The following is a 25,451-nucleotide window of genomic DNA, read 5'->3' as shown; positions in this document are numbered from 1 at the left end:
TTCACAAGGCCTGAGTGTTTCCCATCCTTTCCAGGTGGCTGGGATTATGGTCCTGCCTTTCTGGTCACGGGACTGATAAAGTAAATAAAATGGAACAATAGCTCAGGAAAACGGATCATGTACTGAGTGGATAATGATTAAATGAGATGGATTGTTATTTTAAACTACGATTTTCTGCCTACCAGGTATCTCGGGGGAAAGATCATCGCATAATGAAATTTGGGAGCCCAAGTAATGGGAGAGGGTGAATTGGTCAGGTAAAGAACTAAACTTACACAATGGGAGCCTCAAGCCAGAAAGAAAGAATCATAACAGGAGGGGAAAATGGAAAGGTGATCTCAGAGACAAAAGCCTTCACGGGAATTGAATGCTCGAGAGAAGACCCATCATCAGCAGAACCTGGGTAAGAAAGCCTCTCTGTGGGGAGCCCAGCTGGCTCAGTCAGTTAAGCGTCCGACTCTTGATTTCAGCTCAGGTCACGATCTTACAGTTCATGAGTTCGAGCCCCGTCTGGGATCTGTGCTGACAGCACAGAGTCTGCTTGGGATTCTCTCTCTCCCTCTCTCTTTATCTGCTCCTCCCCCATTCATGCTCCCTCTTTCCCTCTCTCTCTCAAAATAAATAAACATTTGAAAAAAAAGAAAAGTCTCACCAGCCCAATACTGAAGGAAAAGGGAAATCAGATGGCACATCATTGTCTTAGGGGACAGGGAGGGAATGAGGGGACAGTGGGCAACACCGGCAGACGGCATCCAGGATGGCCAGGGGTCCACAGCTGGCCCTGCTGCCTCACTCTGCCTCAGGGAGGGAGGAAGAGCTTTTGTCACTGGGGTCCCAAAAGGAACTGAAGAACTTCCATGCTTCCTGCGCCCCTATCCCATGGTCACCCTTTGCTCCCCTCCTGCCCCAAAGAGCCAGCACCCAGCCAGAGCCCTCCCCCTGCCAGCTGGGCTTCCCCCCCATTCCTCGGCTGAAGGGCTTCCCTCGTCTGCCATTGTCACAGTCATGGTCAACAACATTGACTGGCATGGATTCTGTGAGAAGCAGAAGATGCACAGGTGAATGAGTGGCAGCATGACAACAGCAACTCACAGCCCTTCAGAGTTACTTTGCCAAAGGGCTCACCCAGCCTTTAATGGGCATCGATTCATCAAGACAGGCTTGCTTCAGGGAAAGAAAAACAGAGCTGGCTGACAGAAGCATCGAACCTTAAGAGGCAGCTTAGACTAAGGACAGAAGCCGTGCCAGTCTCGGGGAGTTGAGGGAGGCTTCCAGCTGACAGACAGCAGGAAGTCAGGACCCTCGGTCCTACAAACTGCAAGGAAATGAATTCCACCAACCAGAGTGAGCTTGGAGCGGAGATGGGTTCTTCCCCAGTCAAGCCTCCAGACTAGCACACAGTCTGGCTGATGCCTTTTTTTTCATCATTTGAGAGAGAGTGAGAGTACGCACGTCTGAGCAGGGAAGAGGAGCCGAGGGAGAGAGAGAGAATCCCATGTAGGCTCTGCTCAGCACACAGCCCAACCCGGGGCTTGAGCCCATGACCTGGGGTCATGAACTGAAATCAAGAGTCTGACGCTCAACCCACTGAGCCACCCAAGTGCCCCCCCAAGCATGAAACTCTCTGCTCCTCCCCCGCTCGCTCTCTCTCCCTCTCTCAAAAATAAACATTTAAAAAAGGAAAGAAGAGGAGGACTTCAATAATCAGCAAGAAGATGGCGTGAAGGTGGGAGAATGGGAGTGTGGATGAGATACTACCAGGGGCAGTACAGAGGTCGGATTTATATGGCAACTAACCAACTGTTTCCTTCATCCATTCATGTATTTCAGGCTACTCCTAGGTTTCCTTCATCCATTCATGTATTTCAGGCTACTCCTAGGAGCTGTGGAAACCAAGGTCAATAGGTCCATCAACTTATAGGGAAACACAGTACTTACAAGTATGTGCCTTGCACAGAGGAGGAGAATGCACCAGGGGCCTTCAGACCCAGAAAAAGGAGTGACCGCTACTGTTCTGGACAAGAAGTTTAGGTCTAATGGAGGATCTATACAAGGGGAAGGTGAGAGGTGGTCGAAGAGTTAGGGAAAGGTCGGTTGGGCGTCACTGTCCTCTAGCACACCTTTGTGTGAATCAGAAAACCAGGCTTCTGTGACAGGACCAATTAGAAAAAGGCATGCCTTGGGCACCTGCAGCCCTCTTGGCACTAGATTGGTCAGGCAGAAGGCATCCTTATGTAAAATAGAAAAGATGGCCCTTCCTATGGAGGGCAGATGTAGTTCCATGGCAGGGAGCAGGCCTTGGTAAATGGAGTGTGGGCTAGACTTCAGCCCCTGCTCGCCCCATTCAGTTGGTGCCTTTGCGCAGGGCACGCCCTGTGGAGCTATAGGCCAGGGCCATCCCAGGCCAAATGGGCAAAGGCTCTGGAATCGGGAGCCTGCCCCCTACAATCCTACTTCTAAGACTAACAGTGACCATCCATCTGTCCCCTGCTCACGCACAGTTATGCAACGTTCTCTGTATATTGTGTGTCTTGCTCCAGCCAGATGCCAGGTCTATGAAAGGAGTCAGGCCAGGTGCTTTCTCCTCCTACAGCCTGCCCTTCTGACACTATTTGCTCTGAGAGGATGAGAATCATGTCTTGGCATCCCTACAAGGTCCAGCCCAGGGTGAGCTCAAAGAGCCCTTATTGACTCAGATGGAAAGATGCAGGATGATCCAGCCCTATGTGCCACTTGTGGTGGGAAGGGCAAAGTCTACCCAGGATGGTGAAAGGACTAGTTGATTACAGTTTTTTTCAAGTCCAAACTGTGAGGATCAACAGCATTCACTTCCAGACAGCATCCTAGGAAACCAACCAATTGGCTGGTTATTCCAGACTCACAGAGCACAGGAAAAGTGAAAGGCTGGTTGGGAATGAATGCCTGCCCACTTACAAAACACGTGCTGTGTTTAGAGAATGAATCAGCTTCTTTAGTGTCTGAAACAACGTAGGCCAGTTTGGGGGCAACCCTTACCTGCCTCCATACAACTCCCCCTCAGACACTTCTTCAAGCCGACTGCAAATGTGAAAGACCCATCTAGGTTCTGCCCCCCCCCCCCCAGGGTGCTTTCTCTAACAACCAGTCTTAAGTTCCAGAAGGAAATTCTTCCAGTGGATATAGAGCTGCTAGGGCTAGGTCACTGGTTTGTGGACAGGCAGTCAGAGACTGAAATGACCTTAATCACGCAGAGGTTAATAATTAGCCTTAATTATTCATATTAACCTTAATCATTCAGAGACGCCCTTACAATAACAGACTGTGAAGAGTGTATTCATTTGACAAAGGCTTATTATATAGACTGTTGCATGGGCAGCAGCAATTACCAAGTTGGGAAAGACGAGGTCCCTACCCCCCACCCCTACCCCCGTCCATAGGTCTTTGAGACATGGGACATGGGACCCAGGAGTTATAAAACAACACAGAACACAGTAAGTGAGACAAGAGAGACACCACAAGGAACTTTGAGGCCTCGTGTGGGTTGACGAAGAAGGCTTCGTGGAGAAGGTGACATTTGAGGTAGGGGAATGGGTAGCATGTCTGCAGTCCTGGAAGAGACAAGAGGACATTCTAAGCCAAGGGAACAGTCTAAGCAAACACAGTGCCTTAAGGAAGTTCAAGATTTGTGCAGAAAACAGCGAGAGGCTGGCTGGGTGGGGATAAAAGGCGCCTAAAGGACGCTGTGAACTAACTCATAGCCAGAAAGCTGTTGGCAACCAGCACAGAGAACTATGGTGCCAGCAGAAGGGGATCCGTGGGTAACGGAAGCCACTGAAGATTTTAGAGATGGGGATATGCTTGAGCTGCGTTTTTGGCAGACTGCTCAGGCAATTATATGGAGCTAGGGCAAATAACCAGGGGACAGATATTGAGGGCCTGAACCGATGAGGCAGCAGGGCAGTGGGAGGTATTGCAGGACAGAATTGAAATGTGCGCAGGCATCTTTTTGAAATTGTGAATCCAGGCTGGCAGAAAACAATGCCACGATGATAGAGAAATAAGAAGTCCTCAGTCCGCTTTGTGGTAAGACGTCTGCTTCCATTTACCAATGTCTTGGGGGTCAATAGCATCAGCAGCAGACCTGGTTTAATGGCTTATGGGATTGACTCAAGTAGTGGATAGGCCAGGAAAGGGGAATCACAAAGAAGTACCTGGAACTGAAATCCGAAGACTGAGCTTGTAGTCCAGCCTAGCAGCTGGGTGACCGTAGGTAAACTGCTTTTCCTCTCGGGACCTTAATGTCTCCGCTTGTAAAATGGGACCATCCAAGGCCCGTTCTAACCCTTACACATGATGATTCTGCAAATAGCATGGCTTCTGCAGAGGCCTGTGTCTGTTTATGATCCAGACGCTGTCCTGACTGCTTTTGTACACGTGGAAACTCGTTTATATCTCACAACAATGCTTCGAGGTAGGTACTTGGTATTGGCTGAATGTTTGTGTTCCCCTAAAAGCCTCAGGTTGACATCCTAACCCAAGATATGATGGTATTAGGAGGTGGGCCTTTGGGAGGTGAGTAGGCCTTAAGGGTGGAGCCCTCACGAATGGGATTAGCTCCCTTCTGAAAGAAACTGCAGAGTGCTAGCACACCCCTTGCACCATGTGAGGACGCAGAGAGAAGACGGCCCTCTGTGAATAAGCAATGGGTTTTCCCCGGACACTGAATCTGCCGACACCATGATTTTGGACTTGCCAGCCTCCAGAACCGCAAGAAGTAAGTTCCTGTTGGTTCGGTGCCACTCAGGTTATGACATTTTGTTACAGCAGCCCAGGCTAACTGAAGACAAGAAAAGGGGGGAACATAGACGTAAGAAGAAGAGGTAACCCAAGCAGGGTGGCTTCGGAGTCCTGCTTCTAGCCATACGTGCGGCCATTGCATACAACACGGCAACACAGAGCCGCCCTGGGGAAGCCATGAGAATATGCGTCTTTGCAAGTGCCTGAGAGTCTAGCTTGAAGGCCAGCGGTGCGTGTCCTTCCTCCCAGGGCCTGAACCACTCCGACAGGCGAAAGATCGTACACAGTGCTGCTTGAACAATGGTCAGAGGGTTGCCGCATGAGTGGTGGGAGCCTGTAGACAGGGACTGTGGGGTCTTGCGCTGGTGACACAGGAAATGCCACCCCCGGACCCGCACCCATCCCACTGGAGCTGCCGGAAGGTGAGCTGATCTGGCATGAATCATGTTCACTCCCCACCCACCAAAGCCCTGCTTCCAGCTGCTGGCGTCTCATGTTTCACATGTCCCAAATGTTGGAATTCCTAGGGCCCTAGTTAAAGAAGGCAATGCCCATCCGGAGGGCCTCTACCATCCTTCCAGGTAAAAATAGATCCCACTTGGTGCTCAGACATGGTTAATTATCTGGGAGTGTGGCCCTCACCTTTATATAGGGATTCACAGTATGCGAGGCATCTTTATAAAAGTGGTATCGTTTGATGCTCAGAAAAAAACCCTGCGAGCTAGCTTAGGCTACATGATACTTAATGCTCATTTTTGTCAATGAGGACACTAAGGCTGAGAGAGATTAAATGGCTGGAGTGAAAGGTAACCCGCTGCCAAATATCAGGGGAACTAAAACCCCACCCTTCTGTCCTCAAATCTGGCATCCTTCCCTTTACACCAGAGCATCCTGGTGCGAAACAAAAAGTCAGTAGCAACTCTGGTTTTTAATCACAAGTGATGAACAGCCAGACAAAAAAGTTCTATTACTGCCATTGGGCGCCAGTGCTAGAGCAACCCTCAGTGGGTCAGTGTGCCTTGTGTTTAGGAAGGAATCATTCCAGATTGGCCAAGGAGGCTAAGAGAGGTGTGTTAAGCACACCACTAAAATATAAGCCATGCCTTTTGGGATGACCATGACTGCCAGCACTTCTGTGTGTACTACAGTCAGACGGGCAGCGCTGAGGGGAAATAGCACAGACTCCTGGACAGAGCCTTGGACCGTGAGACTTGAGGCCCGAGTTCAAGCGCCTGCTCTGGTACTTACTAATGTGACTGCAACAAGTCATGTCCCTTCTATGGGACTTACCTTCTTCACCTGTAAAATGGGGATAAAACCCTGTGTCCTATCCATCTGACAGGGTTGTTGCAGGAAGCAGATGAGATAATGGACATCAGAGAAGCATATTTGTCCCCTGAGGAAGGGAGATATGTGCCAGGGGTCAATTCCCAGCCATTCGGAATCTTTCCCACTCCAGGGTCTTTGGCTGACCCTGGGAAAGTGACCGACCATTTGCAGGAACCTAATCTTGGACCTCCTCCAGCTGCTGAGCTGAGACCACCCGCCGGGTCACCTAACACTCCATGACTTGGAGCCTTCCTGCTGACCTCTCTGAAAATATTGTCAATAGACCAAAGATACACTGAATAGCTGGCTTCCTTTTGGGGAGGCGGTCCTGCTGAGCCACGTGACATAGGGGCACGGAGCCACCTTGATGGGGTGGGCAAAGGAGCAGCTTGGCTGCCTAGGGAACTCATGAGCATTAGTAGCCCATGAATCCTGAGCCACCTTTCCACTCCTTCTAACTCAGTTTGTCTGGTCGATCTCTGACTTCTCCTCTAGCCCTAGAAGTCTCTGAATCTATGAAGCTAGTTCACAACTCCACAACTGTTGTCCATTCACTTGCCCTCTCTAAATGCCATTGCCCCATCTGCAAAACCCAAATCACACTTCCTGCCCGCAGCTGCAGCGTGCCGCTGTGCAGTTTGATTAGAAAGTCACTCTGAACTTGATCTCCTTGGAGGATGTCTGCCTCGCTCAATCAGTCAGTTGTAATGAGGTCATCGTTGGAACTGGCAGCTCGCACGGCTTTGGAATTCAAGCAAAGCACAGCAGACTTTCCCCCCAAGAGCTGCATAAGCCTCCGGTACCCTGGGGTGACTGCTGCCCAGCCGATGTCAACCTTCCCACCAGCAGTCTCCCCCAAGATGTATCCATCACAACGAGGCTTGCTGGCAACTCACAAAGTTCTCCCCACAGACAGCACCCGGACTCTCTGCTGCTCCTCCTTAGAAGTCCTCTTTATTTATCTTCCTGCAGAAGAATAGGTGGAAGGTCGAAGTTCATAAAATGCTCCTTCTGGTCAGCCAGTCTTTAGCCTGTACAAAGTGGAAACCACTGAGAGTCTGTGAGTTAGTTCAGCTGTTCTCAAATTGTGTACTATGGATCCCCGGGGTCACCAAGACAGTTTCAGGGATGCCATGAGGTCAGAACTATTTTCATAACGGTACAAAGATGTTCATTGCCTTTCCTCCCTCCTTTGACATTCGCAGTGATAGTATAAAAGCAGCAGTGAGTAAAACTTCTGGTCCCTTAACACAAATCAAGACAGCGACCCTAGACTGTATGGTAATCGGTATATTCGTCACTATCGTGTACTTGCCATAAAAAAATTTTTTTTAAGACGGTCTGGGATGAAACAATAAAGTTACCAACTTTATGAAACCTCAACCGTTGCGTAGCACATTGTTTTCATGCTGTGTGTGTCGAACCGGTGAACGCACATAACTTCTGCCTCCTTCAGAAGTACCACGCTGTCTCCAGAAGAATCAGTTGTGTGGCTGCGTATAGCGAGCTGTACTAATCACCCTTTCAGAAAACATGTTTTTACGTGAAGGAAGCAACTGACAGATAAACGGTGGTTATTCAGACTTGGGTTTTGGCAGGTATTTTTTCAAAAATGAATCTCATGAGGCTGTTGCTTCAAGGAAAACAACAGACAGTATTTGTTGCCCATGACAAAATCCGAGCTTTCAAGTGAGAATCAGGATCTTGGAAAAATTGCATCTGCCACTGCGAGCTTGACAGCTTTCCAGGATTTAATGGCTTGTCTAATGATATGCCAATGGTGATATTAACAAGTGCGATTTTTAAATACTGGACAATGAAGTGTGTTGATATTTAGAAAATGTTTGTAACTTGGGGCGCCTGGGTGGCTCAGTCAGTTGAGCATCCAACTCTTGATTTCGACTCAGGTCATGACCCAGGGTCATGGGATCGAGCCACAGATTGGTCTCTGCACTGAGTGTAGAGACTGCAAGATTCTCTCTCTCCGTCTGCCCCTCTTCCCCTCTCACACACTCTCTCTCTCTCAAAATAAAAATTAATTAACTAACTAATTAAATGAGAAAATGTATATAACTCAGTGAATCAATTTGTTTTAAATGACCCATGTATGATGTTAGAAAAAGATAAAGTCAAAGTGCAAGATAAAGGAATAGATTTTAATGTAAGAAGGCAAAAAGTTCATTGATGTGGTTTCATATTCTACATTGTAAGGAAACTTTAAAAAAAACTACCACCTCTTGAGTTGAGATGTAGTATGAAGAAAGAACACCCAGAATTATCTAAGAAAACTATTAAAATATTCCTCCCTTTTTCAACTACATATATGCATAAGGCCAGATTTTCCACATACACATCAAACAACATAGCACAACAGACTGAATGCGGGAGAAGCTATGAGACTCCAGGGTCAACTCTGAAGCTAAACATTAAAGCAACTTGCAAAGATATAAAACAATGCCACATTTCTCTGTAAGACTTTTGTTTTGGGAAGTAGAATTACTTTTTATAAAATAAAAATAAAATTAAATAAAAATTTAATAAAATAATATAAAAATAAAAAATAAAAAAATTACTTTTTATAAAATAAAAAGTTCCTTGTATTGACATGTTTATTATTGTAATTTTAAAGTGAATTAGTAAATAAATATTTTTTAAATCCCTCTGTGTTCATTTTTAACACCGTAAATTTTGACAGCTATAACTCAAACAAAATCTCTTTGAGGTCCTCAGTAATTCTTAACAGTGGAAAAGAGTCTTGAGACCAAATCGTTTGAGAATGCCTAAGTTTCAATATTCTATAGTATTAGGATTGCAGATTCACAACAGTGGGGAGGCTTGTGGTCAAGGATTGTATGGGAGCCTTCTGCTACATGCTGACAAGGGCTGATAAGGGCTAGAACAGTTCTTTTTTTTTTTTTTTTTTCATGTTTGCTTATTTTTGAGAGAGAGAGAGAGACAGACAGAGCATGAGCAGGGGTGGGGCAGAGAGAGAGGGAGACACAGAATCAGAAGCAGGCTCCAGGCTCTGAGCTGTCAGCACAAGGCCCAATGCGGGGCTCGAACTCACGAACTGTGAGATCATGACCTGAACTGAAGTCGGGTACTTAACCAACTGAGCCACCCAGGCACCCCTAGAATTTGTATTTTAATAAGATCCCTAGGTGATCCGTGTGCACATTCAAGTATGGTGGGCACTTTTCTATATGTCTTTAAAAAATTTTTTTTTAATGTTTTTTTTTATTTTTGAGACAGAGAGGCAGAGCATGAGCAGGGGAGGGGCAGAGAGAGAGGGAGACACAGAATCGGAAGCAGGCTCCAGGCTCTGAGCTGTCAGCACACAGCCCAATGCGGGGCTCGAACTCACGAACCGCGAGATCATGACCTGAGCCAAAGTCAGACGCTCAACTGACGGAGCCACCCAGGCGTCCCCACAACAGTTCTTAAGGTGGCAATGAGGCCGGCCAGAGGTGTGGTGCCCATTCACTGTGCAAACCAAGGTCACTATGTCACACTTTGGTTTCATTCCAATGCTACAAGACCATGGCTCTGAAGTGGACTTGGTCTCCTCCGAGGGTCATTTCCAATGCCGGTTATTTGAGGGAGGGATGGGTGCCCTAAGAAGAAGCAGAAACAGAGCTTATAAATAGGACAAACTTACTCCAGCTGTCTGGGTGGAGGCTTGAGGAATCAAGGAGACTGGGCACATACTCTGCTTGGCAAGTGCTGAGATAATGCCTATGAGGGGGATACAGAAGCAGAGGCCGGGACAAGGCGGGGTCTGCAGGCCTCAAAGAGAAAAGCCCACCCGGTATCTTGTGTCACAGCATGACCCACGTTTACTTCTTTTTTGTTATCATTGAGTCTCCAGTGAAACAAGTCTTGTCAAAGAGCGCGGCTTTGTCTCTGCTGGAGGAAAGCGAAGGAAGAGGCATGAGTTGATTGATGCAGGGAAAATAGCAGGCCCTCATCCAGGTTACTGTGGGCTGGGGTAATGGTTAGAGAGAAATTCTCAAGAAAAAGGGGGAACTCACGAATCAGAGACATGGCTTCTCCATCCAGTGACAGCTAGACTTTGTTTACAAAAGGCAGAATTTTCCCTACAGGAATTGACTGACCTGAGGTATATTTTGGAGTAAGGAAGGAATGGGAGTGGCTGAATACAGCTGCTAAAGTGGCTCCCAAACTTCTACTTGACGTCTGAGATGCCTGTAAGACATCCCAGACAGAGAGGCCCAGAACAGAAGGCAGAAGCTTACAGAGGCTGAGGTTCCGGAACTCTGGAGTGAGCACACCACCTTGAGAACCACAGGTCCACATAGATCAGCGGTTCTCAGGCCTTGCAGCAATCCGGAATCACCGTGGAGGACGACAAGAAGGAAGATGTCCATCGCAGACCAACTGAATCAGAATCTCCAGGGGTGATTCTGATGCACACCACAGAGGGTTCATGAAGGCCAAGAAGACATTGGGATCTCCCAGGAAAGAGAGAAAGAGTGAGTGCAAAACACAGTCCCAAACCCCAAAGCATCTTACTATTGAGCACCAAAAGTCTGTACTTCCTGTCAGTAAAGAATGCGCTTAATTGAACTCTAATGAGCTTTCCACTACTGGCCGCACTCCGGCCCACGGAATACATGAATCACTTGTCCTTATGCAGTGCAAGAGTCCTCCGCTAATGTTTGGAGCCCTAAATGTAGCCACTTGAGCTTCCCATCTATCAGGCATAGTTAGGGATCCCAGAAGCCTCACATAGCCTGGCGATAAAACAGTCAGAGAAAGAGCTGGAAGGCAATAGGTGACAAACCCCAGCCCTTCCTAGATGTCGCTGTGGACGATGGATGCTGTCTCCTAGAAACAATCCCTTTCCTTGCACCCCAAGACCAGATGAAGTGAACATTTCTGAAACATGTCCAGGAGACAGACTGTTCTCTGAGAGGCTACGAGCTGTCTCTCCTAGCAAAGAAGGGAAAAACGTGAGTAAAATGTTTTTCATCTTTTAAACAAGCTTCTCTTGCCATCATATAAGGAACTCCATATGCAGACCAGGGTTTCAAAACTCTTTTAAACATCATTATTTCATTCCCTTTATGGAGTATGTGGTCTTAAACAATATTGCTTGCTTGAGTGCATTCGTTAAGTAGTAACTTATTTGTCCGTGTACTAACGAATCGCTGACATGTAAACATAGAAACTTCAGGTCAGCCTTGCTTAATACCGCGGGTACTCAATAAATGTTTGCTGCAATGAATTCAACTCAATGTCACCATACTACTAGGTAGATCTACTTTCCACCAAAGGCAAAGAAAATGGATATTTTGGCTACTTTTATAGCTTTGTTCCAGTGAAGGGGTTTTGGAAATAGCTCAAGGATTTATTTGTAGTATCGTGGAACACTAGGGTTCCAGGAAACCCACAGCAAGAAGTTCTTATATAGACTTTGACCCCCAAACTGAGCCCTGACAGGGTATAAACTTCTTCCTACAGGGACTTACAGGCAGGCCCAGCAAGACATGTCAGTTGTATCAGCAGAGAGGGGAATGCCTGCTTAGTACAGATAATGGGATGCCTCATTTGGGTTTCTGGACCAGAAACAAGATGGCATTGGCCCAAGGACATATTTGGGGGCACACATAGTTATATTTGGCTGTAGGAAAGTTGAACTAACCTGTTAGCTGATCCCCAAGAGTGGATTAGCATCACCTGGGGAATGGAGACACCCGGGTGGCTCAGTCAGTTACGTGTCCGACTTCAGCTTAGGTCATGATCTTGCAGTTTGTGAGTTCGAGCCCCGCGTCGGGCTCTGTGCGGACAGCTTGGAGCCTGGAGCCTGCTTCGGATTCTGTGTCTCCCCCTCTCTCTGCCCCTTCCCTGCTCACGCTCTCTCTCTCTCTCTCTCAATAATAAATAAACGTTAAAAAAATTTTAAAAGAAAAAAAAGAATCACCTGGGAACTTATTAAAATACTGATTCCTAGGTCCTACCCCAGACTTGAACCAGAATCTCAGAGAAGGCTCTGCCATCTGCATTTTATTTATTTATCTTTTAAAGTTTATTTATTTAGGGGCACCTGGGTGGCTCAGTCAGTTAAGCGTCCGACCAGCTAAGGTCATATTCTCCCAGTTCATGAGTTCGAGCCCCACATCGGGCTCTGTGCTAACAGCTCTGAGCCTGAAGCCTGCTTTGGATTCTGTGTCTCCCTCTCTTTTTGCCCTTCCCTACCCTCTCTGTCTGTCTCTCTCTCAAAAATAATAAACAGTTAAAAATTTTTTAATAACTAAAAAAAAATAAAGTTTATTTGTTTATGTTGAGAGAGACAGAGACAGCATGAGTGGGGGAGGGGCAGAGAGAGAGGGAGACACAGAATCCAAAGCAGGCTCCAGGCTCTGAGCTGTCAGCACAGAGTTGGACGCGGGGCTCGAACTCACAGACCCGTGAGATCATGACCTGAGCCCACTGACCCACCCAGGCACCCCTGCAATCCGCATTTTAAACAAGTTCCCAAGTAATTCGAATGAATGTCCCTCTCGAGAGCCAGTGCCAAGTACTCCACACTGTCAAGCATTGAGGGTGGGGCCGGTTTGTGAATGAAGACGGTCCGTCAGTAAACAGCTGCTTCACCACCACAGTCCCTTTCTGTGTCGCATCCTGCCTCAGTGTTTCCCACATTTCCCACTCTGCTCTCACAAGCTCAGGGAGGTGGCAGAGAGTGGCAGAGCCAGGGAAGGCCTCAGACCTTCCACACCTCGACCATCCGCTCTGTTAGGCCTTCTTCCCCACAGCTTGTGCCAAAAGGACCATGTGAAGACATTTTGCCCTATATCTTCCCCTCTCTTGCCAAGGAGTCCCTTCCCACCCTCATCACATGGTGACATTTTATCCTTTGAGGTACCGACAAGTATAGACAGCCACCACCGCCCGCATATCAGAGGGGCTCTGACAAAGGGCTCATGAGATTATGAACCTTATCCACTGTGAGTAACACAGGAAGGGCTCTTGCAAAACACCGCCTCTTAGGGCGAGGTGCTGGGACACTTCTCCAGCTGTGTTCAAAACTCCAGCTGTCTCCTCTTCCCTGGCTCTGGAGGAAGAGATAGACACTTCCCCAACATCCGGGCCTCAGGTCTTGCTACAGATGACCCTGTGGGCCCAGCTCACCTGCCCTCTCGCGTCCTGCCAGCCTCTGTGGGAGCCTCGGGGAGAGCATTGACCTTCTGGCTGAGCTCCCCTAACTCAGAGTCACCAGACTGCATTCCTCTCTTCGGGAGCAAATGAGGCTCCAAGAAAGGGTAGAATCAGCAGGAAGCAGCTGTTAAGGCACCTGGAAACACCAGTGACCATTGGTGGACTTTCTCTCCCTCACCCCCCGGGGAAAAAGGCCGCCCAGACGAAAGCACCGCTGTTATGTTCCCATCTAGGGTTGCTCAGTGGTGCCAAGGTGGAATGTGAAGTGTGCTACCTGTCTTGGCACCCATGACCCTCTTCCCCACCCACCCTGCCCCCCCAGTTCATACTGCTCCATTCCCACATGAGCTCAGGGACCCAGCCCTACTTTAAGAAGTCCCAGGCCATGTCACCCAGGCACCAGGCAGTCTCTCTGTGGGTGCTCCCTGTGTCTACCTCAGCTGGAGGAAAAGGGGCTCAAGAACCTCAGGTCCCCCCTCTGCCATAGTGTGAGCCGTCAGTCCCACCAAGGAACGTGTCAGGTTGTGTACCAATTCATCCTACCCCGTCCTTGGTTAGTCTTGCCATTGTGGCTCCGAGGGGCGGGGCATGCGGATGGCAGAAGCTCTGTCACCTTAACCAGAAGCTCAGTCCCCTTGCTGACCCTTCCCCTCACAAGGTGGAACAGCCACATTCCCTTCCTTTGCCCCAGCATCCTAATCTGTAAGTAGAATCCAATCCATACCTAATTCTCGGGGCTGTTACAAAATCTGGCAATAGGTGTTGAAGAAAATGCTTAGAAGGCTATAAAGCAGACTAGGTTTTTAAATGTTTCTTTTTTTTTTTCATCAAAAAAATTTTTAGACTTTATTTTTGACAGAGAGAGACAGAGTGTGAGCAGGGGAGGGGCAGAGAGAGAGGGAGACACAGAATCCGAAGCAGGCTCCAGGCTCTGAGCTGTCAGCACAGAGCCCAACGCAGGGCTTGAACTCACGAACCATGAGATCATGACCTGAGCTGAAGTCGGACGCTTAACTAACTGAGCCACCCAGGCGCCCCTGTTTCTTTCATTTTTGATGCTTAAAGATTTAAGGATTTTTTTTCCTATTTATAAAAGTCATTTATAAAAGTCATATATATATATATATATATGTATATATATATATATATATATGTTCTGGGTTATATATATATATATATATATATATAATTTTGGAAAGTACAGAACAGAATAAGAAAAAAAATTGTCTATAGGCCCACCACCTAAGCAATTCTGGTCATTTTGATTTCTTTTCTTCTTTTTTTTAACCAATCTTTTGTTAAAGATTGGTTTAACAAAACCAATAGAGTACGATCTCTATTTGTGATTTTGAATGCTGTTTTAAGGTATTGCTTTTTCTTATTCAACATAGTATGAGCACTTTCCCATGTTATTAAAAAGTCTTCTTAAACACAATATGTAATAACTACTGGACGAGGCAATTTTTGAGCAGAAAGTTTTTTTATGCATTTTGGATTGCTTTCACAGGATGAGTGCCCGGAAGTCAGATCACTGGATTAAAAGGTGTGACTATGTCAAGACTCTTGTTGCATGTGTTGAAAGCTATTGTTATATCCCCTTTTTCCTGGAGTTGGGAACTGAAACGCAGAAGTTGAAATAATTTGTCCTAGTTCACACAGCTAATCCTCAACAAGTCCAGGACAAAACGCAGGGCAAGAGACTCCACATTCTGTGGTCTGTGCTCAACACCGCCCAGGAGAGAAGGCTGCTACTGCCGACCGAGCATCTGATAATTTGCACTAAAGAGGACAAACAGCCCCGTGGGGGATCAAACATGGAGCAAAGGCTGACACACCTGGGCACAGGACACCTGGGTTCTACTGGGGGCTCCCCGCTAACTCCATCACCCTGAGCAAAGCAAGTCCCTTGGGCCTCAACGTCAGCCTCCCGTCTGGATCTAACACGCTGCCCTTCTGTCCAGATACCTCATTACCAAAACAAAAACAGAAACATTTTGGTTTTGATTTTACATAAAAAGACCAAAAGTAATACATTTGCTCCCATTCCATGTAACTGCTCTGTTGGCCACAAAACTGATCTGGCTGCATCCCAAGGCCAGCAGGTTGGGGTTAATGAGACAGTGAACTCCAGAAAACATGGCCCAAGCCGGAATCTGCCAGCGAGTGGCAGGAGAATGCAGTCCTTTCAAGATCAGGTCAGATGGCCTGAAACACAGCTCAGCGCTGTATCTCGGCACCAGGCTCCGCCATCAGCACTGTAAAGACATTCCCCTCACTTCTGGTCCCTGGGACGGAGGGCATCAGCACCAGTAGGCCAGGCTACTGTCTGTCCCTGCACAAATGTGCTGAAGGGCAGCCGCCCAGGGTCCTCAGAGGATGGGGAATGGTGTGCTAGGTTCTTTTCCCAAGTGACCAGGAACTCGGGATGCCACATCAGCAACTGTGAAACCAGGGCCTGTGGGACGCGGTGGGTGGGGCTGCTGTTTGTCAGTTGCTGATGTGCAGACCGCCACTTCCCGGGACTCAGGCGTGAGTGCCTCTGTTATGCGTGGAGGGTCGAGTCCCGAAATCTGTGGGAAACTGGGCATTCCTAAGTCTACATCCCTGTCTCATTTCCGGCGCCAGGGGAACAGACCGGAGGATGTAGATTCCACAATGCTTTTGAGCACGAAAAAATGTTTGGCCCACTGGCGGAAGATCTGTCCCATCTCTCTCAGAAAGGGGAATGGTGTGTTCAGGGAAGAAACCCAGCAGGAGACTGGATAATCCGTGTGAAAACACGCATGTGAAGTGTCAGGAAACCGTTCTGCTGACTCAGAACGAGCCATATAACATGTCATTTACATAATTAAAAGCTCATGTACACAAAAGAACACACTTTTTGCAAGAACATGTTCAAATAAAAAGATAAACAGAAAGGCATTAATAGAGCGGTCTATGGGCAAAGAAAGGGAATGGATTGGAGCATGGAAACAATCACCTTTCATCCGTGAAAAAGAGAGGCCTTCCAGCGGCCAGTTTTGAGAATGGCTATGAACTGAGAAATATCATCAACTCAGTCCTCTGGACCTAAGGTCCAAAATTTTAAAATGAAAGGGAAGAGAAAACAAACCAGACCCAGGAGATGTCGGTCAGAACGGCTTTGGAAGAGCCATGAGTTTATTTTTATAAAGGGAGGAGATCACTGGCGTCTACATGAGACAGAGGAGTTTGGGCCCTGGATGCACCTTTGAACCACCAGGAGAGCTTTTAGAAGATACTGGATACGTGCCTTAGTTGCTTGGGGTGAGCCCAGGCTTCCATGCTGAAAAAGAGCCTGGTGGGTCTGACGAACAGCTGGGATGAGAAGACAGCCCTGGAGTATCCCACCCGTGCCTTTGGGCTCTGGCATGGGGGTACTCAGGAAGGGAGGGCTTGCCCGGAGAAGAGGAAGACGTGTTTTGGAGAGGAAGTGTCGGTTGAAGTGACTTGAAATGAGGCGCTGTTTCAGAAGGGGGTGTTGAGGTAAACACAGGGCCTGAGGCACAGTGGTAGGGGACAGCACCAGCGTGGCCCCTGCAGCTGACCCCCACATGTTACAGATGAAGGAGAACCCTGACACTGAGAGAAAGTGACCTACCCAGAGATGGGTCTCCAACACAAGTGCCCCAACTCCCTTGGTCTTCCCAGCTCTCTTCCCACTGTCCCGTGGAGCCCCAGCTACTGCCGAGGCCCCCTCATCCTCCTGCTGTCTCACCAATGCCATCACAGAAGCAGGGGGGAGGCCACCCCAGAAGGAGCTGGCAAGTGATTTGAGCTTCTTGAGAAAAAATAAAGAAAAGTTTAGACAGGAATCTGGAGTTCTTGTTCATTCCTTTCCCTTTCTCAGGGAAATGTTTGCCTTTGCTGAAAACTGCCTATCACCCTCTGGATTTGGGTTTTTTTCCTCCCTAAGCCCTTAATTCTGGAAGCTCATTTGTTTTTAGTTCTGTTAGTGTTGCCAGCCAGGCTCAGTAGATTCTCCTAACCACTCTTGATTTCCTGAAGCTGTGAAGATGTGTTTGGCCACCCTACCGAGGAAGAGAAGTCCGTGGAGTGAGGGTCTGAAAGGGGATGACTGAGAACGTTTGGTTTCCTTCCACCAGAATACATGGAGTGTCAGGTGTCCATGTGTGAAAGGTTTTCACATTTGCTCAATGTTTACAGGCAAGAAAAGTAGGCCCAAGGGAGGTTACATAAACTTCCAAGTTATGTGCAAACTCCTACAAGGGGATTGGGTCTTACTCATTTGTGCCCCGCTGGGGCCCAGACCAGCAACAGCATAGAGGAGATGCTCATGAAATGCTCACCGAAGGGAGTGGCCGAGCTGAGATCTGCCCCCAGCCTTCTGACTTCCAGCCCGACACTGGGACCACAAGCACAGGCATGCTCAGCCTCTGAAGGCCATACAGGGTACACCTGGCCCTGGCCAGGTCTCCACACAGCCTTGACCTAGCATCAGGCTGGGCACACACAGCTGGTGCTCAGCCAACGTTCACTGGACCATCCTAACAGCTCTGTTCGTGGTTACTCTGGCCCTGATTGTCAGCTTTCCATCCAGATGTATTGGCAGAGAGCCTGCAACTGGGGTGGGTCTCATGAAGCATTCCAGAAGAAACTCCAGAATCGCAGGGCTGAGAGGGAAATTAAAGGTCATCCAGTTTTACTGCTCATTCTCCTCCCTCCCTCCCCAAACGCAGACACAGACACACACACACACACACACACACACACACACACACGCCCTGCTTCTCTCCTCTCAGGCGCACACACTTTCTCCCACTGATTGGCTGGGCCTGCGGGTACGTTTCTGGCTCAGAAACATTTCTTTATTTGATATTGTTAATGCAGAGAAACAACATGAAGAGGCCACATGCAGGTGCTCTAGCCACAGCCCAGCTAAAGACCCCTCTGTCAGCCAGCATTAATCACTAGCCACGTAAGTGGAGATGCCTCCGTATAATATACCATGCTAGAGTTATGACCAAAATATTATTAGAGCTGCAGGAAAGAGCATTTAGTAGTGGTAGGGATATCAGGGAAGGCTTTATCAAAGAGGTGGCAAGTGGGATAGGCCTTAAAGAATGGCTAGGCTCTGACCTTGCCCATGGGTGTAAGGCAGAATTAGTCTAGACAAGCTATGACGTGAGCATTGTCATGTTGGACCTAGCACACCAGGCCAACTGTTGTCAACCAGAGAGAGGTCCATGCTCCTGGAAGCCCCGGGGTGCCCAGCAGGGTGGTGGCGGGGGAGGAGCTCTCAGTCACTGGATGTTGTTTACTTGCTCCAAGGACTTGGGAGAAGGCATGGAGACTGGCCAGCTTCCTCATCTCTCAGGGAAGGGTGGAAGGTGGGGAGGGCACGGAGGAAAGTGCACCAGGAGGGGCTAGATGGTGCTCTGCAGGGGCTTGGGAGGCGCTGGCTGGGTCTGCTGCCACTTAACTTGCCATAGGGCCTTGGCCTAGCTCGTCTCACTGAGCATCTTCTCATCTGTAGAGAAGGATAGCAATTTCACGGTTATTGATGAAAACTCTTTGAGAAACACCACGACTGGAGGAACAAAGAGGATTGCTGAATCTGGGGCCTTACCTGACAACACACGAGGATGGGGAGGTAACTCAGCAGCTGGCAGCCAGAGGATCTGGGGTTGTCTTCACTTGGATGTGAAGTTCTGGCCAGCAGTGGGGTCTTTGGCTGGGCAATTGCTGGAACACCGATACATGGCCTCTTTGTGTGATCTCTCAACCTGGGATGGTTCAGATCTCTTCAGAGCATAGTGTCTGGGTTCTAAGAGAAAGTATCCCAAGAGAAAAAAACGGAAATGCATGGAATTTGTATGATCTAGCCTCAGAATGCACGACACCCCTTCCTGCATGCTCTAGTGGTCAAAGCAGTCACAAAGCTCTGTCCAGTTTCAAAGGGAGGGGATATAGACTCCACCACTGAATGGGATAGGCACCAAGGTCACGTTTTAAGAAGAGCATGCAGTAATCTTTGAGAAATGCACTCTACCACAACATTCCTTACCTTGGCACTCAAAGCCTCTGCCATACGCTCCCAGCAGCATCTCCTGCTCCCTCTCAGCACAAACCTCCCCCGCTCCAGGAAGGCCCGCCTCCCCGCTGTGCCCAGAATATACCATACTCATCCCGGCCTGAGACCTTGAGCCCTGTTCTACTCACTTCTTGACTATTCAAGTCCCGTCTCCCAAAGGATTCAGGTTCCTGGTGTGTTTGAGTAACAGTTAAGATAAAAAAGGAAGTCTCTTAGGAAACATAGTTCCCAGGGTCTTCTTTACTGCTCTAGAGTAAGGGCTGCTTCTTTCTGAGAATTAGTAAAACTTCTACCATGCTGAGAGTCACTTGTTCTGAAAAGCATCTACCGAACGTGGGCATGGGTCCCCTTCAACAGTTACCATTGCATGCCTTCTCATGAAACTCAGGTTCTTTATCTGTCCCAGACAGATATGGTGAGTGCAATAAATTAAAGTCAGCTTGTTTTCAACCAACAAAGAGTGTGGCTGACAGTAAAAGTGTAAATATGATTATGGTTAAGGGATTTTTTTTTAGCTTTGCTCCATTTCAGCTCATTAGACTTTCCACTAATAAAGGGCTGGCCAGCATTCCTCGCTAATTGCTCTCCAATTAAATCAGAGGCCAGGCCCCTGCCTCCTGTGCAGACCCCAGTCCCTAGGAGCTCTGGGCATCTAGTAGTGCTCAGGAAACACTCAGTGGCTGCTTGATAGAAAAGCAGAAAAGAGGCAGCCAAACTCTGCAGTGGGTCCGCACTGAACACAACAGAAGCAGCTAACATTCGGCAGAGCTTCCTACCTTACAAGGAGTTTTTGCAACCATTCCTTGCTCTGGTGAGGCACAGAGTAAAGGTAGTGTTGTCCCCATTTTAATGATGAGGAAGCGGAGGCTTAAAGAGGTTAAGGGGCTTTTGCAGAATCAATGGCTCCCATGTAGGATGCAAGGACTCTAAGCTAAGTGTTTTCATTCCCCGGTCTAGATTCTTTTCTATTGCACTGCCTCCAGTTCCACTGGCTTATTCTCTCATTTCATTATTCACTCATTGATGGATTTGCCAAATGCTTAGTAAGCACATACTTTATACACAGCATGACGTAGGCACCGGGGAAACAATGGTGAGCAAGGCAAAGTCCCTACTTCCATCGGCCATGTAGTCCAGAGGGAGAGATGGCAATAAATATCTGAACAATTACACAATTAAAAGAACTTGACATAATGGCAAGTGCTGTAAAGAAAATGGAACAGAGTAACGGGATAGAGAATGGCCAGGATTGTTGGGGCAGGGAGGTAAAGAGGGGGCCCGTTAGCTAGGATTGTCAGGAAAGGCTTCCCTGAGAAGGTGATGCTAGAGCTATGACCTTAATGCTGACAGGGCACCAGCCATTTAAAGATCTGGGGAAATGAGTCCCAGGAAGAGACTGCAGAGAGTGCAAAGGTCCTGAGGCAGAATTAGAAATAGTCATGTTAGAGTGACAGAAAGGCCAGTTAGAGTGGAGCATCTTGTGCATGGAGAGAATGGAAGGGACCAGAAGGTGTAGGGCTTTGCAGGCCATCATACAGTCTAAGCAGCTACCGGACTAGCCACTGAGGCACAGTGGTGAACAAGATGGGTACGGGTGCCACCCTTCCGAGAATGGCCAGCCCCAAGCTTCCATGAACCTCTCGTGTTTGGTGTCAATATTGCCCCTGCCCTCTGCATCAAGGCAACCGTGGAACCACTCTAATTCTTTTGCTGGCAGGATTGTCGGAGGGATGTGACATACATGAAAAGAGTTCAGAGAGTGAAATTTGGGATTCCCAGAATCTCTATTGGATTCAATCTGCCACCTGCCCATCCCTTCTACCTTTCGCCTGTGGGTCCTGGAATTGGAGGAGGAAATGGTTGTAACTCCACAGCACCCTCACATGGTTCGCCCACCCCAACCTCCCACTTCCAATGCAGGGCCAGCCTGAAGGGAGGGTACCGAGAAGCAAAACAGCATCCCTGGCTGCCTAAGTCTTTTTGTGACATCGGATGGACAGACACGCTGATGAGGGGCAGACTTGTTGCATGAAAAACAAATTCTCCTGAAATACAAGAAGCACGCACAGGAGTCAACCCTGATAAACTGAGAATAACAGCTCACTCTGTGTGCTCTTCAGTTAGAAGCTTTAACTGGGACCCAGCAACAGTTTCCCCAAGTCATGGCAAGGATGGATAGGTAAGAAGGAAATAAGAGTCTTTCCTAACTGCCCTTTCTATCTTCTAACCTCCATGGTGGCCTAGTCACGAATGCCCTCTCTCTCTGTGTGTGTCTCTCTCTCCCTTACACACACACACACACGCGCGCGCGTGCGCATGCCCACGCACACTTTCATTCCATTCCCTCTAGATTGCTATGGGCATGTGCTGCCCCTCCCCAAACCCTGTACCTACATCAAACCAAGGACCATGTTTATTCACAGGCCGACCTTTGGGAGAACAGATATCCTGGATTTGCTTCCTAGACTTCCTATTATGCATAACGAACACATTGCCCTTTCAAAGCCGGGACTGAGACCTAATATTTGTGCCACGCGTGGCTACATTGTAGGACTACCACAAAGGTGGATGGCCTGTCGGCAGCCTCGCAGGTCCCTCAGGGATCTGAAGCCACTTCTGCTCTGGCTGGACACCTCCAAGCTGAGCTCACATGTTTCTTGTCGACTGATGAGCATGTGTCAGCCCTGTGAGGCCGCGACACTGCTCAACATGGCACTCCTCTGCTGAGAAGCCACTTGTGAGCAATGTGGACATCCACCCCTGGGGGAGGGAAGGGCTCATGTAGCAGATGCTGTACGATTCTAACCAGTTAGAAGTCATTGTCCAGATGCACACACAGAAGCGTGGGTGAATCTTAAAACCATAGTGCCAATTAAAAAGTCAAAAGCAGAACAAGATGGAAAAAAAACGAAATCACTTGCATACGTTAAAACCACATCCATCCGAAGCAGCTAACAACAATGCACCTTATCCAAGAATATGTACAAATCAAGAGCTAGACGTCAAGCATATTAGGATGCATTTTCTATGGATAAGGAAATGGGAGTAAATAAGTAAAACAGGGAGGAGTTTGTAGGGACCACTGATGACAATGAGATAGAGAATGTGATAAACTCTATCCTCCACTGGAAGTTGCTCTGTCTCTCTCTCAAAAATGAATAAATGTTAAAAAAAATTTTTTTTTAGTCAAAAGGAAAGTCACAGAAACCTCTGAGCTTCTCCTGGTTGAGGTTTCCAGCCTCAGCTGCCACTTCCCATTCAAGTCAAACAGGATGCTTTGCTGTGCACACGACACTGCTGACCCCTAGCCTCTGATTGTGCTGCCGCCCCCCCCCCCACCAAAGTCCAACTCTCATGCCCCCTCCCCAGGGTGTCCCGCCTCTCTGGTGGCCCTGCACGTTCTCTGTGTCACCCTGCAGGCGTGATCATGTGCCTGGAAGCGTGTACTCATCAGTACGCAGAAGCGCTCCCAGTGGAGCCCCAAGGGTAGGGTGGCTCTTTTTAGGAGGGCAGTGCCTCCATGACACTCTGTGCCTTTGGCCATCTATACTCTTGGATTGTAAGTCATGCCTTCTAAGGACTCTCTTGAGAGGACCTAGCCAGGAGGAAACCTTTATCTCCACAGAGATGCAATACTTTTCCAGGAAACTCATCACAAAGGAGAGGCACACAGATGTTAGGTGACTGGCTAAGTGACAAAACTATTTCCACAAGTCCTTCTGCAGTTAGGCTCTAAGCCTTCTTCCCATGCCCAAGACAGCTCTCGGGGGTCCCCTTTCCTTCCTGCAAGCCAAGGCATGGCCAGCTTGCCTCTCCCCTTTAAAACTACCTTCATTCCTGGGGCACCTGGGTGGCTCAGTCGGTTAAGCGTCTGACTCTTGATTTTGGCTCTGGTCATGATCTCACGGTTCGTGGGATCAAGCCCCATGTCAGGCTCTGCACTGACGGTGTGGAACCTACTTGGGATTCTCTCTCTCTCAAAACAGATAAATAAGTAAATAAACTTAAATTAAATTAAATTAAATCAAATCAAATTCCATTGGATATTCTTTCCTGCTCTGTCAAAGATTAGTTGGCCATACGTTTGTGGGACCATTTCGGGGTTCTCTGTTCTGTTCCATTGATCTGCGTGTCTGTTCTTGTGCCAAAAATTAAATCAAATTAAATACGTTAAATTAAAACAAAACTATCTCCATCTCTTTATCCCTTGGGCTGCCTCTAAAGTCCAGCCTGACTGTGGAAGCCATTTCCTTGTTATTCCTGACATCCCGCCCCACCCCAGATGCCAGGCATTTAATCAGAACCCACTGACAGACAGTCCTACAACATAAAGATGCTGGAGTTGGTAATTTTAGGAAGGAGTGAAGGCTCCCTTCTTTGGCTTCAGTGTGTACGCAGTCAGTAAACAAATGTTTCTAAGTATCTGTTAGGTGCTCAGTGCTGGGTCCAGCTTTGAGGACTGACAAAGATTCCCCCTCTGACCTCCTTGTTTTTCTCTGCATCGTCCAATTTTAGCAAGAATCCTGCCAAGTCAGCTTAGCTACACTCCCCCTCCTCCCTATCTGGTCACTCTTGATATCTAATCAGAGTCCTCGTTGTGATACTGTGATTTATAATAAGAAATGTGTACATGGTCTTCATTCCTGTTGCTGGCATAGTGCACCTAAAACTCTTGGAATTTCCTAAGTGGTAAGAGTTGTAAAGGTGCCTTAGTATTCATTAACAAACCTTTTCCAGCCACACCTGAGTTTACGTCAGTCAGTGCGGTACCTTTCAGAAAGCACCTAAGGATGGGGACTGGTTGCCAGGGAAACCCCCTGTGTGTTTGGAGGGCTGGATCTTTCAGTCCCTACTACTCCCTCCCTCCCCATCTCCAGGGAGGGGAGAAGGGTTGGAGGTTGAATCAATCACTAATGACCAATGTTTAATAAATTATGACTATGTAATGAAACCTCCTCCATAAAACCCCCAAAGGACAGCGTTCAGAGACCTTCTAAGTTGGTGAACAAGTGGAGGTCCTGGGAGAGTGTCCCACCTGGAGAGGGCATGGAACCTCCCCTCCCTGTCCCCATACCTTGCCCTATGTACCTCTTCCATCTGGCTGTTCCTGAGTTATATCTTTTTATAATAAACTGCCATTGAATGTCTCCGAGTTCTGTGAGCTGCTCTGACAAAAGAGAGGGTCCTTCTATGATTTGTAGCTGGTCTGTCACAAGCACGGGTGACAACTCAGGCTTATAATTGGCATCTGGAGTGGAGCAGAGGGCAGTCCTGGGGGACTGAGCCCCTACCCTGTGGAATCTGATGCTCTCTGTGGGTAGAGAGGGTTAGAACTGAGTTCAACTGTAGGACACCCAGCTGGTGCCGGAGAATTACGTGGTGGTGTTGGGGGATCCCCACAATCTGGAATTGGGGATCAGAATTCTACTCATCCCCCACCAGCCCTCAGGTGATATCTGATCTCCCTGGTCTGCCTTCAGCCAGAACACTCTTAGGTCAGTTTAGCCATAACCCCCATTATCCCTGATGTTTCCTCTGAGTAACTTCTCCATCCATTGATCCCTTCCCTGCTCCTTGGCTATAAATTCCTTCTTGCCCAGGCTGTATTTGGAGTTGGGCCCAATCTCTCTCCCCCACTGCAAAATCCCATTGCAATGGTCCCTACACTTGCTGAAATGTTCCCTCTGAATAAGGTCTGCCCTGTCATTCTTTAACAGAGGCCATTGAATACTTTTTTTTTTTTCTTTAATAGGATGTGATGGTTAAATAAGAGCCAGCTAGGCCTGCCCTCAGGGCCTGATGGATAATCTACTACTCCGTACCCGAGGGTGCCGCTCTGGCCCACTCTCCAAAGACGAGATGGGAATTTTATCAAATTCTATTTCCATTCTCGTGGGGCCTGTGCAGCGCTGGCAGCAGAGGGGGGGGTGACTGGCTGGAGACCAGCTGCTCAGCGAGGCCCTGCCAGGCCTGTTGGAGAAAGGCCTGGCTCCCAACCAGGATGGCATCTGCTCAGAGTTTGGAGCCCAGCATACTCTAATTGTCCTGTGGCCTTGTGGCACTTACAGCCTATCAATTGAGTCTTTCTGAA

The sequence above is a fragment of the Lynx canadensis genome, chromosome C2 (genome assembly GCF_007474595.2).
Source record: "Lynx canadensis isolate LIC74 chromosome C2, mLynCan4.pri.v2, whole genome shotgun sequence".
Taxonomy (NCBI): Eukaryota; Metazoa; Chordata; class Mammalia; order Carnivora; family Felidae; genus Lynx; species Lynx canadensis.
Note: the sequence above shows the minus strand (reverse complement) of the source record.